At 38.5% G+C, this 13,379-nt stretch overlaps 1 protein-coding gene across 5 annotated transcripts in view; it reads left to right on the top strand.

The window, feature by feature from the left end:
* The window catches only part of LOC145688213 (uncharacterized), a 392,276-nt gene that overhangs the window by 41,365 nt on the left and 337,532 nt on the right, over positions 1-13,379 (top strand). Inside the window, exon 1 of one of the 5 annotated variants that reach the window (XM_081762116.1) lies at positions 1,638-2,528. The exons of the other annotated variants lie outside the window; for them this stretch is intronic. The gene's annotated coding sequence lies outside the window, so the exon portion shown is untranslated. Of the gene's footprint in view, positions 1-1,637; positions 2,529-13,379 lie in introns of those variants that run through there. 5 annotated transcript variants of the gene reach the window in all.

Here is a 13,379-nt window from a genome sequence, read left to right as displayed (position 1 = left end):
CTTTTATCCTGGAGTGTCGGCTGCCATCGGCGATCTCCGTCTTGCCGACTGCTGGCAAATGTAGGCGACTCTTCTACGGCTCCATCGTCTGCATTATTTTTGTTTATTATTAACACGTGTAGTACACATGGTTGTCGCAATTTATGGGGACATGCGGAACTTTACATTATATAAAACATGCAGTTCTCACAGTAAGTGAAAGAAGCAGCACATTACTGGACGAAAAATGGCGAAAATAGGTCCTGTACAAGACATTTTTGTGGCAAAGTGGGGTTAAAAGTACACAATGTAAGACCTTGTGATGTATCTGCAGAACTGATGTATATTTTTAATTTACATATTTGTTACATATTTTGCACTCAGGATAAAACGAAAACTTTTTCCCTTTTTGTTCAGGTTTACCCCGTGGGTTCATCATTGCCCCGGTTGACGGCAAATGAGACAGTTAAAACTGTGGAAAACATACTGCACTATTTAATGAAATCCTTAATTTTACGAATGAGGGAGAATACAGAGAACAAACTAATAGCTCTTTTATACTGTGAAACCTAACATGTGAGAGTTGAGTCGATTTTGAGTTTAACGTCCCGTTCAGCAGCGAGGCTATATGAGACGTGGACCTACTTATTAACATGGAATCCGAACCACATGAGCTCCCGCCGGGAATCGAACCCGGGTCTCCCACGCCATAGGCGCGTATGCTAACAGCTTAGCCACGAAGGAACTTTAACATGTGAGAAAACATCCGCACGATATTTCATGTGTTTCGTTGGTACAAGGTGATTCAAAGAAGCGGAAAATTTTGAAAGTTGTGGCAACAGTGGATGTTTGATAACACTAAATAATGTACGCCTGCTTGTCAGTGTCACCCTGCCATTTAGTTATTATGAATGTTTATCATGAATCACGGAGTGGTGCGCAACGTGCTTTCACGATCAAAGCGTTTTACAAGAACAATGACAGTGTGGGGGGACACGTAGAGAATTCCTGCGTCATTTTAATTTAGGACGCCACGATCGTGTTCCATCAGCACATGCAATTAAAACAGGAAAACAAAGTGTTCCTTACTCGACTCGCAACAATGGTAGAATTAAAAGCCAAAATTCGAGAAGCAATTGCCGAATGAACAATGTAACGAAGAGACTGCAAGAATATTTGCGTAGAGAAGTTGTTCATCTGCAAGATGTCATTTTTTAAAAAATAAATTGTACTGTATGTATTCTAAAATGGCATTGTTTTTACTATTACATTATTATGACATTGTGAGAGAAATATTTTTTAAAATCCTTTCATGAAATTATTTAATTTTCAAAATTCCCCGTTTTTTGAATGACCCTGCATATTGAACTCCGATATCCCATCTATTTGAATATATTGTCGTTTCATTGGTTCATTTATCTGCCGGAAATGCAAGTCACATTGTTCGCTGATATCATGGAATGCATATTACTATTGAGATATGGAATGTGCAACGCTCGTTACCGGAGTGGATGAATCATTGTTGACCAATCGAATTCCGATAATATTTCTTCTCTGTCTTGTTTATCTTTTGGTGGAGCCTTGTGTGCTATGGCCAACGTCTAAGATAGGTCTTTCGCAGAAAAGGAAAATTAACTATTTTGTGGAAGAATTTGTAACGAACGTCTTGACGTTATTTTGCCGCATCCAGGTCTAATTGTGATGAGGTTGGGAAGCTGCTTAAATGCAGATTATTAGTATGTAAAGCATTTTAACAGAGTCAAGGTCGTCAGTACTTTTGATGAAGAGGATGCTTCTTCTATTCGGATTGCTCACGACTTGTTGGGACATTCACATTTAATGAATGAAATGAAATGAAATGAAATCATTAATTTTTACGTCCCACGGTTATGCCGATTAGACTAAAGAAGACGGTGATAGTGAGAAATGAATGAAATTGTGGAATGAAGAAAGTGGGAAGAAACGGGAGAACCCACGAGCACGGTGTTCGTCCACCACAAAGTCCACACGGTGCGAGCTGGGATCGAACCAGGGACCCCAAGCACTGGAGGTGAACGTTCTACCACTAAGCCATCGCACCCCCCTCAGATGTAACGAATGATATTACATTAACATTTTTACATTTTTCTCAGATGCCAAGTTCCGTAACTTCTCGGAAAGAACAGAATTTCAAGCTGGTGGCTTCTACGTGTGTTTGAAGATGTGACAATAAGCGTGTTCAGTATTATCAGTGAGAAAGATGCAGTTTTGAAGAAGCATTATGAACACCTTGTTAATGAAAACCTTGACCTTCAGAAAATCAGGAACATTTCTGGAGTTTTTACAGTGTAAGCATAGTTTATATTGCTATGAATTCCAAGATTGTGACATGCTTTAAATATTCTGCCTGTCACAGCGATAGATGTTGAACTATCATTTTCACGCCTGAAACGCATCTTAAAGGATAGAGGACATAACTTGTATGTGGACATTCTGAAAGAAATGCGTGTGATGTGCGATCAGAAGTGAACCGTGTGTTGTATGGTGTGACTGCTTTATCAAGTGCCAAGGTAGGGTTTACTTAATATGATTTTTTAAGTAGCTTTTGGTCACAGCCAGCATATATTAACTATTTTCAGTTTTATATCTATACTTCGTAATTGTCTGCCTTTTCTTCGTTTTGATGTGTTCTAGTCGTTGATACTTTCACGATCATTCTTATTATTAGTCTACAGTTTACAATTATTAATGGATATTAACACATTTATTTATTTATTGAAGCAAAACACAAAAGAAGTTATCCCCGATTACAGTGTTTATTTTTCGTTGTACGAAGTAATGTGAGCTTTAGGTAAATTGACATAAAGATACAATGACCATCAGGGTTGGCTGGTTTAAACCAGAAAACGAAAAATGTTCGTAAAAGTGTAAGTGTTTGTACAATCTTGATGAACATACATTTGTGGGTTATCACGTTTCACTTCCGTATATTATTCGTATTATATTCAGACCTAAATTCCCCATTCATTACTCAAAAAGGTTATACTACAAATGAAACTTTTTTTAAATAAGTTTATAAATGTTTGTTGTTATTATTGTGGTTTTTTGTAGTTATTATTATTGTTATGTAATTGCAATCAAAGAAAAATTCTAAATATTGTTTTGTTTCAATGTTTACTATTGATAAAATACATCGAAATGCCGTACTTTGTGTGTGTGTGTGGGGGGGGGGTCATACAGACCCCACGAGAAACATTTAGTGGAATGAGAAGTATCTTTGGTATCTATTTATGTATAAATGAGTCTGAGCCAAAGTGGACTCAAATAATTCGTATCTTTATTCACTTTTCTTACTGTTATGCAAATTAAGTCGTTATATTTCTTTAATTTGGACCAAGAAAAGTCGTTGTTAACTAGCTTGAACTAAATTAGTTCTTCTGTACTCCGTAGTACTTTGAAATTGTCCATATATAATTCTGTATAATGGTTTCACTTGTGCAACTGTTTATCTTTTTGTCCTTCTGAAATGACTCTTGACAGTATATTAAGGAGCATGTAAGGATCAGTACAACGTATTTTTATCAGGATTCCTTCGTGATTGAGTCGGTAGACGTATAGCATTTGTGGCCAATTAGTCCTGGTTCCGAGTTCAAATGGAGGACAATTTCTCTCGGATGTAACTCGAGAAGCGGTTTTTATTCTGCTTTAAGCTTATGTGACCCCTTTCAGCATAACCCGGTTGTTGCATAATAACATCAAGGCGAAACAGACTTATTTCTGTCCATACATGATATGAATATATAGAGCAAATTATTTAAACAAAAAAAAAAAAAAAAAAACTGGTTTAAACAAACAAAACTTTTTTTTTCAATAAAAACCATGGTTTTTCCCAACTCTGATGACCATACAGAGCTCCTCCGTGGCTAAGCGGTTAGCGTACGCGCCTTTGTTGTGGGTGACCCGGGTTCGATTCCTGGCGGGAGCTCATGTGGTTCGGATTCGACGTTAATCGGTAGGTCCGGTCTCATATAGCCTCGTGCTGAAAGGGACATTACACTCAAGAAATCAATCAACAATGATCATACAGTTTTCAATAAAAAAGTGCCATTTCTTAAATATCATTTTAAAATTTAGTTTGGGTGGTATTTGCGTCTTTATTCTGCGACAACAGCCAGTCTTTAGTCATTGTTACAGTGCGGCTCTTGAGGGAAGTCACATTAGTAGAAATTAAACTTTTATCAATTCAAAGTAAGGTCTCTTAGCTTGAAACGATAAAAGTTTCATTTCTTACCAGTGAGGCTAACTTCATAGCTGCCGCTGATATTTTTGATACCCCCAATCAGCGAGTTGGCCAAATATTTTGAAGAATAGCAATTGAAACTTGATCTCCTTGTCGACAGATGCCGTGAATCGATGTCGTGTGTAGTATTGTACTGTGTGAGGCAGAAGTATGGACATTACGCGGAAGTGATGAAAAACGATTTGAAGCTTTCGGATTGTAGGTGTGGAGTAGAACAGAGAGAATTAACTGGGTCGAGCAGAAAACGGATGAGAGTGTGTTAGAAATGGTGAAATTAAAAAGAATGTTAGATATTGAAAAGAGAAAGAAACTCGTTAGGATATTGGCTGAGGGACGTGCTAGAGGGTATGGTGGCAGAAAAGAGAGGAAGGGGCAAAAGAGACTATTTTTAAAGGACATCAAAACAGAAAAATTGTACGTGAAGACGAAGAGGTTAACTGAAGACCGTGAAGCATGGAAGCTTCTCAGTTACAGCAAGTGACCTGCCAATGATAGCAGGATGCCCATGATGATGGTGATGGAGGATATTTTATTATTAACCTGGAATAGGGTGTAATTCTTTTTATTATTATTATTTTTTTTTCGGGACAAGAAGAAGGGTGATCTGTCGGTCCATAGGAGAGATTTCTTGGATGAAGTTTTCTGGAAGCACCTGTTCTAATTTTTTCTTAAATAAACATTTTAGTAATAACTACAGTATAACATGATTTAAACGACGGGGGAGGGGGGACAAGAAAGTTTAGCGCAGTGGCCCGTTCCTTTTATTGAATTTTTGTGTGTCACAGAACATTTTAAACAAGTTACCTTTTAGCAGTGGCCAGGCAATTTGTATTCTGCATTGTTCACCGAGTTGGTACACGTGAACTTGCTTTGTACTACTGACTTCACAGGAACGTAATGTTAAGCTTAACAGTATTTTGTGAATTCTTTTCGTAAACAATTTTTTTTTTTCTAGCAGTGTCTTATTAACAACAAAATATAAACTAGATTCGGAGATAAATTACTTTTCAGAAATGTGCTTTCAAAAACAAACACAACTTTGCACATTAACTCTTTACTTCATTTTGTCGTAGGTATTGTCATAATAAAGAAAGTGTTTAATATCAGAAGTATGTTAGTACTTTATGAAAGAAGTAGTAATTTGTGATAAAGGAAAAAAGTATCGGAGAAAATTTTGTTCCGTTCTTATTCATATCTAATCCAATTTATCGCCATATATAAACCTAAATTATGAGGTAATGTTGTATCAATCCATGATAGGTGAGAAAAATATATATTTTGTCAATGTCATCGGTAGCCAGTTGTCGACATTCTTTCTGATTTCCATCGTTCGTATCCGAACTATTTTCTGTCTGAAGTCGTTTATATATATATATATATATATATATATATATATATATATATATATATATATATATATATATATATATATATATATATATATATATATATTCCTGCAGAGTGTGTAAGTGTTGTGAAAAACAAGCTGCCGGAGTGAACAGGCTTGATGCACATCTGACGGAGTGGGAGTGATTAATGGGAGAAAAGCAGATCCGGTGTCACAGAAAAGACATTGGAAGTGAACAGTTTGTCATTTTCTTTCTTTCAAAAAAAAAAAAAAAAAAATGCAGTTGGAAATGTGACCCTTTCTCTGAAGTATCTATTCACCATTGATATGGTAACGCGAGTTTTGTATAAGGGGGTATTGTGTAAAACCTATCTTTCTGGACTCTCCGTTGTAAGATCATACACCCCTCACTTGAGTCAACAAAGTATTGAAGCAAAAGGGGTGATGCGGGGGTGGTCGTAAAATCAATAGATGCATCTCACACCCTTTCTTTTTCTACCCTTCTGTTCATCTTGCTGTGCGAATAGGATGAGCATATATGACGTAAATACCTATCGCTGTTTTTCTCGCATGTGCGACAACTAAGTTGTTTTTGACATAACATTCTTTTGTGTCAGTAACTCGAATCAGAGTGTAACAACTTCTTTTCGTTGTTTCTTAGTTTATTAAAATTTTGAAACAGTACTGCTTTTCTTTTCAAAATTAAACAGCACAAATGTTAGCAAAGAGAGATTGAATAAGTAACTTCATTCTGTAGTTACCTGTATAAGTGGTACATTTTTCGGGAGGAAAAATATGTAGTCAGACAAGTAATTTCATACTCATAAAAAAAAATGTTTATCTGGTAATAAAATAGCAAAGAAAGTCATAGTTTTCGTCCGTTAGAAACCTATCTTACAAGCCTACCTCGAAACAATACGTTATGTGTGCTTCCTCATGGGTCGTGGCTACCACGCGTGGTCCCGGTTGGAGTGCTTGCTTTAGATTCAAACCCAAGTCAAGTAGTGGTTCGGATCCTACTTTAAACAGAAGGTTCTGTCTCATATAGCCTCGAAACTGAAAACGGACATTTTAGTACCTACTAGTGCTGTCGAAATCGGTTTTTGAAAAAACCGAAAACCGGTTTTTGAAAAAAGTGAAATTTCATAAAACCGAAATGTCGGTTTTGAAAACCGCATTTGCGGTTTCGGTTTTGAAAACCGCATTTGCGGTTTCGGTTTTGAAAACCGCATTTGCGGTTTCGGTTTTGAAAACCGCTTTTGCGGTTTCGGTTTTGAAAACCGCTTTTGCGGTTTCGGTTTCGAAAACCGCATTTGCGGTTTCGGTTTTGAAAACCGCATTTGCGGTTTCGGTTTTGAAAACCGCTTTTGCGGTTTCGGTTTTGAAAACCGCAAATGTCAAAAATTCTACAGCACTAATATCAAGTAACGACGAGAAAACAGCAAAGAATCTTTCCCTACACCGGCTCTCAGTTGCCAGATGGAGGGAAATTTCCCTCGGCGGCTTAGGGAAAAATGATCAAAATTTGCAGAAGGAAAAGAAGGTATTTTTTCTTAAAATGTCCTAAAGTGAAGGGAAATTCTATACTTTTACAATTGGCAGAATAAAAAAAAAAAAAAAAAGTTGCAATTTCTCAAAGACGCACGGCTATCGTTATTGGGAAGTAAAAAGATACAGAATAAAATATGATCGGTGTTTCCGTCTAGTATAAACTATTGCAGGTGTCTGGGACTTGCGATAAGAAGCCAGTCGACACATGCAAAACCTCAACATTCACATTTATCGGAGTAGCAACAAATGAACAATAAAATTGTGTATTGCGATAGAGATTTTCTTTCTTTCTTTTCTCTTTCTTTATATTAAGAAAGGGAGGTGGTGCCTTTTTGTTAACAAAAGAAAGAGTGGCAGTACTATTTTTAAAAATATGGGGAAAGAGTAATAATAATATAAAAGATGTCAGTCTAAGTGGATGATATTTCAAATTGAATTTCATGAGTTGCATGTGTAGTGATCTTAAATAGGGATATACCTTATTTCTATTGAGTGTTGGCTTATTACCCTATTTTAGCGGGTACCACCCGATTTTCAGGTTATATATTCGTCCCCCGCTTAAACATATCTTAATCACGAAAAACCACCCGCTTTTTGGGATTGGAGAAAAATCTAAGAGGACTTAGTTGATAAAGTGTTGGTATGGTATATTAAACGTAAACCGCTACACCTTTGACAATCTCAATCGCGATTGAGTTAAATTTGGACTCGCGCTCAGGCTCAAGCTCTGGGCTATCTGAGCAGTGCGCGTGTGCAGAATCATTTGCTAATAAGAGATCTGCTCTAATGCACAATGGTTTTCTTTGTATAGTTCATGTGTTTTCTATGTAATGTATTGGAGGTTCTATACGAATGAGTATTCGTTTGTAGATGATGTAACAAACATACTTGAATTATTCATACCTTCACAAGCTACAAGAATGCCGAACGACAATTTCAAGTGTAACTTTAAAGACTCTTATAGAAGCGAATTTACGTTTCTTAGCCAGGGCAGAACTCAGTTTGAAGCAAAATGTACACTCTGGAAAACGGTTTCGTTTGAAAAGTAGGATGCAGGGAAGCAAATTGGACCTCCCCTGATTTTTATATATTTTGTAAACTAGATCACGAGGAACACAAATCTGAAGGCGTTTTGACATTCCGACCTCCGGAACTCGAGATATTAAAACTTAAAGTTTAATATAGACGTTATATGAAAAAAAAAAAAAAAACACAATATTCTCTATACGAAACATATTATGTCCTGAGAGATATATAAAGGTAACCAAGAAAGTTCTGTCGCTTTTTGTGGAATTCTGTGTAAAATTGACCCTCATACCGTGAGTTTAATGCGAATGGAGATAAGGCGAAGGTCAGTTGTTGGTGTGGGTATATCCGACATTCTACATGGTTGTGGAAGTTCAGTTACAACGTAAACGTATGTAAGGACGGAGTGAATATGGAACCTCCACAGAGCGTCATAGGGGCGTGTATGCTGTACGAGTTCCAACTTGGATCAAACGCCACTGTAGCGGGGCGGAAGATATCTCAGGGCTTTGGTGAGGGTCGTGATTACGCAGACAGTGCAAGGGTGGTTTAGCAAGTTTAAGGACGGCGACGGAACACTCACGAAAGACGCACCACACGTGCCGGAAGACCAACACATGTACAAAATGAGGATCTTCAGGTAGCAATTGAGCCGAACAGACATGTGAGGAACTGGTGCTAACATTCAATGTTAGTCGAGAAACCATTCGCCAGCACCTCCATCAATTTGGAAAGCACTATAAGTTGGGTCTATGTGTCCCAGATGATTTGTTTCCGGTTCCAGAAAGTCCTCCTGTGTGTTTGGTGGACTGCTCACGACATCGTGCATCGGGAACTGCTACCGGGCGGTCAGAGAAGAACATCAATGCAACTGTCTACTGTCAGCAGTTGAGCCGTGTTCAAGAAAAACTCAAAACCCTGGAGCCAACACTTCTCAATCGCTAAGGGGTTCCCCCATTACGGGACAACGCTATGCCCCACATAGCTAGAATGAGCCGGAACACCATCCTACACCTTGAATGGGAAACACTATTGCATCCGCCATACTGTCCGGACATTATACCGTCCGGTTATCACCTGTTCCTTTCCTTGGACACTCACTTTAGAGGACTCCAGTTCAACTCCGTAGTAGAGGTGCTAAATGCACTTGATACCTTCTTCGCTTCACGGCAAACCAAGTTCTACCGCGAAGGAATCCATGCCCATCCCGAACGTTGGCAGAAGGTCATTGATACTGATGGGTACTATTTTTGATCTTCCAGGTACGTCTTTGGTGACATATCTATGCTCTAAGTGATAGGTCAAAAAGCGACAGAACTTTCTTCGTTACGTACTTTTATACATATTACATAAAACTACTGTATAAGTTCTAGTATCTCGAGATCGGGAAATCGGAATGTCAAAATTCGTTCAGATAATTGCTAATTTTGGTCCAGTTTACAAAATATATAAAAATCAAATAGTGTCCTTTTTGCTTCCTGGTTACTTTATGTTCGAATATCTCGAGTTCCGAAATTCGGAATGTCAAAATTCCTTCAGATTCGTGTTTCTCGTGGTTTAGTTTACAAAATATATAAAAATCAGTTGGGGTCTAGTTTGCTTCCGTTTTCACTTGATGTTCGAATATCTCGAGTTCCGAAATTCGGAATGTCAAAATTCCTTCAGATACGTGTTCCTTGTGGTCTACTTTACAAAATATATAAAAATCAGGTGGGGTCCAGTTTGCTTCAATGGTCAATTTATGTTCGAATATCTCGAGTTCCGACATTCGAAATGTCAAAATTCCTTCAGATTCGTGTTCCTGGTGGTCTAATTTACAACATATATGAAAATCAGGTGGGGTCCATCGGGTTTGCTTCCCTGCAGCCGAAAGGTACATTGAAAATGTCGTCAAAGAAATAACTTAAAAAAAAAAGCTAAGGATCGAACGTCATTATTTGTCACCCTAATTTAGCTGTGACTTGTACAACCATCGAATTATCCCTTTCGCACTGTGCTGCACATATTACCATAATAGTCTTGGAGCAAATAAAAAAAGTTAAAACACACATATAAATCAATACATTTGTCTCGATCGATAGATGCTTTCACAATTGTTAAAAGGTGTAATTAAAAACAGCAAACATTGTTTCTGCTTTGAAAAGGACAATCCCTTATAAAACCGCAAACACGGTTTCGGGCGGCTTTCGCTTTCGAAAAGAGCTTTTTCGGTTTCAGTTTGGAAAACCGCATTTGCGGTTTCGGTTTTGAAAACCGCATCTCCGGTTTCGGTTTTGAAAACCGCTTTTGCGGTTTCGGTTTTGAAAACCGCATCTGCGGTTTCGGTTTTGAAAACCGCATCTGCGGTTTCGGTTTTGAAAACCGCTTTTGCGGTTTCGGTTTCGAAAACCGCTTTTGCGGTTTCGGTTTTGAAAACCGCTTTTGCGGTTTCGGTTTTGAAAACCGCATCTGCGGTTTCGGTTTTGAAAACCGCATCTGCGGTTTCGGTTTTGAAAACCGCTTTTGCGGTTTCGGTTTTGAAAACCGCATCTGCAGTTTCGGTTTTGAAAACCGCTTTTGCGGTTTCGGTTTTGAAAACCGCTTTCGCGGTTTCGGTTTTGAAAACCGCATCTGCGGTTTCGGTATTGAAAACCGCTTTTGCGGTTTCGGTTTTGAAAATCGTATTTGCGGTTTCGGTTTTGAAAACCGCATTTGCGGTTTTCGGTTTTCAGAAAATCGGTTTTCTCAAAAACCGAAAACCGCAAATGTCACAAAAATTCAACAGCACTAGTACCTACTAATTTATCACGCATTGACTCGGTCCTAAACTTCTTTCTTGCCACAGTGATCACTCGAGACAGAAATTAATGTCTTTAATGATACTTTGTACCGCTTACAAACGACGCCGCGCTGCTGGTTTATCCAGGGGTGCCCATCCCCCCCAAAGCTGATGGCGCACTCCCCCCCCCAAAGTGATGCCACTTTTGAGCTGGTTTTCAGTTTACCGCAGGCTCTGGAAAACGTAATCGCACAAACAGAAAACTATACAAAATATTATCATTAATTCATTTATTATACATCATGTAGCAATTGAACAGCATTACTTATTAAGTGTCGTACATGGTATAAATAAAAAATAAATAAATGCTCCCAGCAGAAAATGGGTAAATTACCTACACAAAGCGATAAACCGACCAGCCATCCTTTCACATAGTTACTTGCGCGGTACTTCATTCATAGAGTTTCTAAGCAGGGGGTAGGGGGGTTCACCCCGGAAAATTTTTGAAAATTAGCTTCTCAAAATCGTGTTTTAATGCTATTCCGGCAGTAAAATTGCTAGTTCGAAAGTAGAGTAAAATCCCCCCCAAAATCTTTCTCAATGGCGCAGCTTGCGCCATACATCCCCCCTGTGGGCGGCCCTGGGTTTATCTATATAAGATTATCAATGGCAAAATTGATTCTGAGTTCTTACTACCTCAGATCAACTTTCGGGTTCCTCTGCGTTGAACTCGCTCTCGTAATTTTGCTAGCTTGCGAGACACCTAGATTATCAATTCTTAAGCGCTCCTTGTTTTACTGACGAGCGCACGATTACAATACTCTTTGAACAGATCTTAACATTTTTACTTCAGAACTCAACTGAAGAGAATATTGCATAAAAAGTGCAATGGATATTTAAGATTTTTTGTTCATGACTGTACAAATTAAAAACTGAAGTTCTCCAGCAGGTTTAGAATTTGCAAACACGAATGAAACTACTGGTTTCGTTACGTAGGATTTAGCTTATACACTGGAGTAAGAGCAGGATTAATAGTAGCTCTATCATTTTGACGGGGTACAAAATGTCATCCCTTTACTTTTTGTTCCCCAAAATCAATATCCTGTATACAAAATCGCATTTGAAATTGCATTTCTTTTGACAGCTAGTTCAAGTGTTCATCCCCATTCAGTAAGAAATTAGGCTAATGATAAATATTTGACACACACTTTGCCTTTAAATGACCTTGAAGAAAGTAGTTCAACAATCGCTTCCTTGCACCTGAAAACTCTCTCTCTCTCTCTCTCTCTCTCTCTCTCTCTCTCTCTATATATATATATATATATATATATATATATATCCTGTTTATTTATTAAACTTTAAGACATACGAATATGAAATTTTACACGAACATATTTACGAACCTCTCAAGTTCAAATTACAGTTCAAAGTTCAAATTACAGATGTTCAATATGTCCTTCATCAGCGACACGAAAAATATCACATTGATACTCAAATTCCTCCCATACTCGGGCAAGCATGTCCTGCGTCACTGATGTTATGGCAGTACGGATCCGTTTCTTCAACTCTTCCAGGTTCTGTGGGAGTGGTGGTACATAAACGTTGTCTTTAACGAAACCCCACAGGAAGAAGTCACAGGGTTTCAAATCCGGTGACCGTGGAGGCCGGCTGAGACATGCTAAGTCGCCAGCTCCTTGACGACCAATCCAACGGTTCGGTAGAGTTTCATTCAGATACTCACGCACTTGGCGACTCCAGTAAGGGGGTGCCCCGTCTTGTTGAAAAATGAAGTTGTCTTCGTGCAGCCTCGGAAACAACCAGTTTTGTAACATAGCGAGATACTGCTGACTGTTAACCGTGTTTCCATTAAAAAAAGAATGGGCCGTAAACAGATGATCAGTATATCGCACAAAACACATTGGCTTTGGGCGAGTCTCGTACATGTTCAATGACTGCATGTGGGTTCTCCCAAATTCGAACATTTGTTTGTTTACCTGACCACTAACACGGAAAATCGCTTCATCATTGAGCACGATGCGTTGTGCAAAAGTGTTACCATTGTCAGTAGCATCCAGAATCTCGTTACAAAATGTCACACGTTTGCGTTTGTCATCAGTACACAGAGCTTGTAACAGCTGTAACTTGTACGGCTTCATAACCAACCGACGTCTCAAAACACGCCAAATTGTTGTTGTCGGAATTTATAACTCCCGACTGGCACGACGAGTTGATTTTGAAGGACTACGTTGGAAGCAGTTTGAATTCGTGTAAGATTTTCTCCAGGAACACGAGGGCGGCCAGGACTCTTTCCTTTACATACACATCCTGTATCTACAAACTATCGATACCATCTGCGAATGTTCCGCCCATTCGGAGAATCAATTTGGTACCTCAACCTGAAACGTCTTTGCACTGTAATTACGGAATTGCACTTTGCA

This window comes from Thermobia domestica, chromosome 6, assembly GCF_964235325.1.
Source record: "Thermobia domestica chromosome 6, izTheDome1.hap1.1, whole genome shotgun sequence".
NCBI classification, from domain to species: Eukaryota; Metazoa; Arthropoda; class Insecta; order Zygentoma; family Lepismatidae; genus Thermobia; species Thermobia domestica.
The sequence above is the reverse complement of the archived record's forward strand: the minus strand, read 5'-3'. Positions and strand labels throughout refer to the sequence as shown.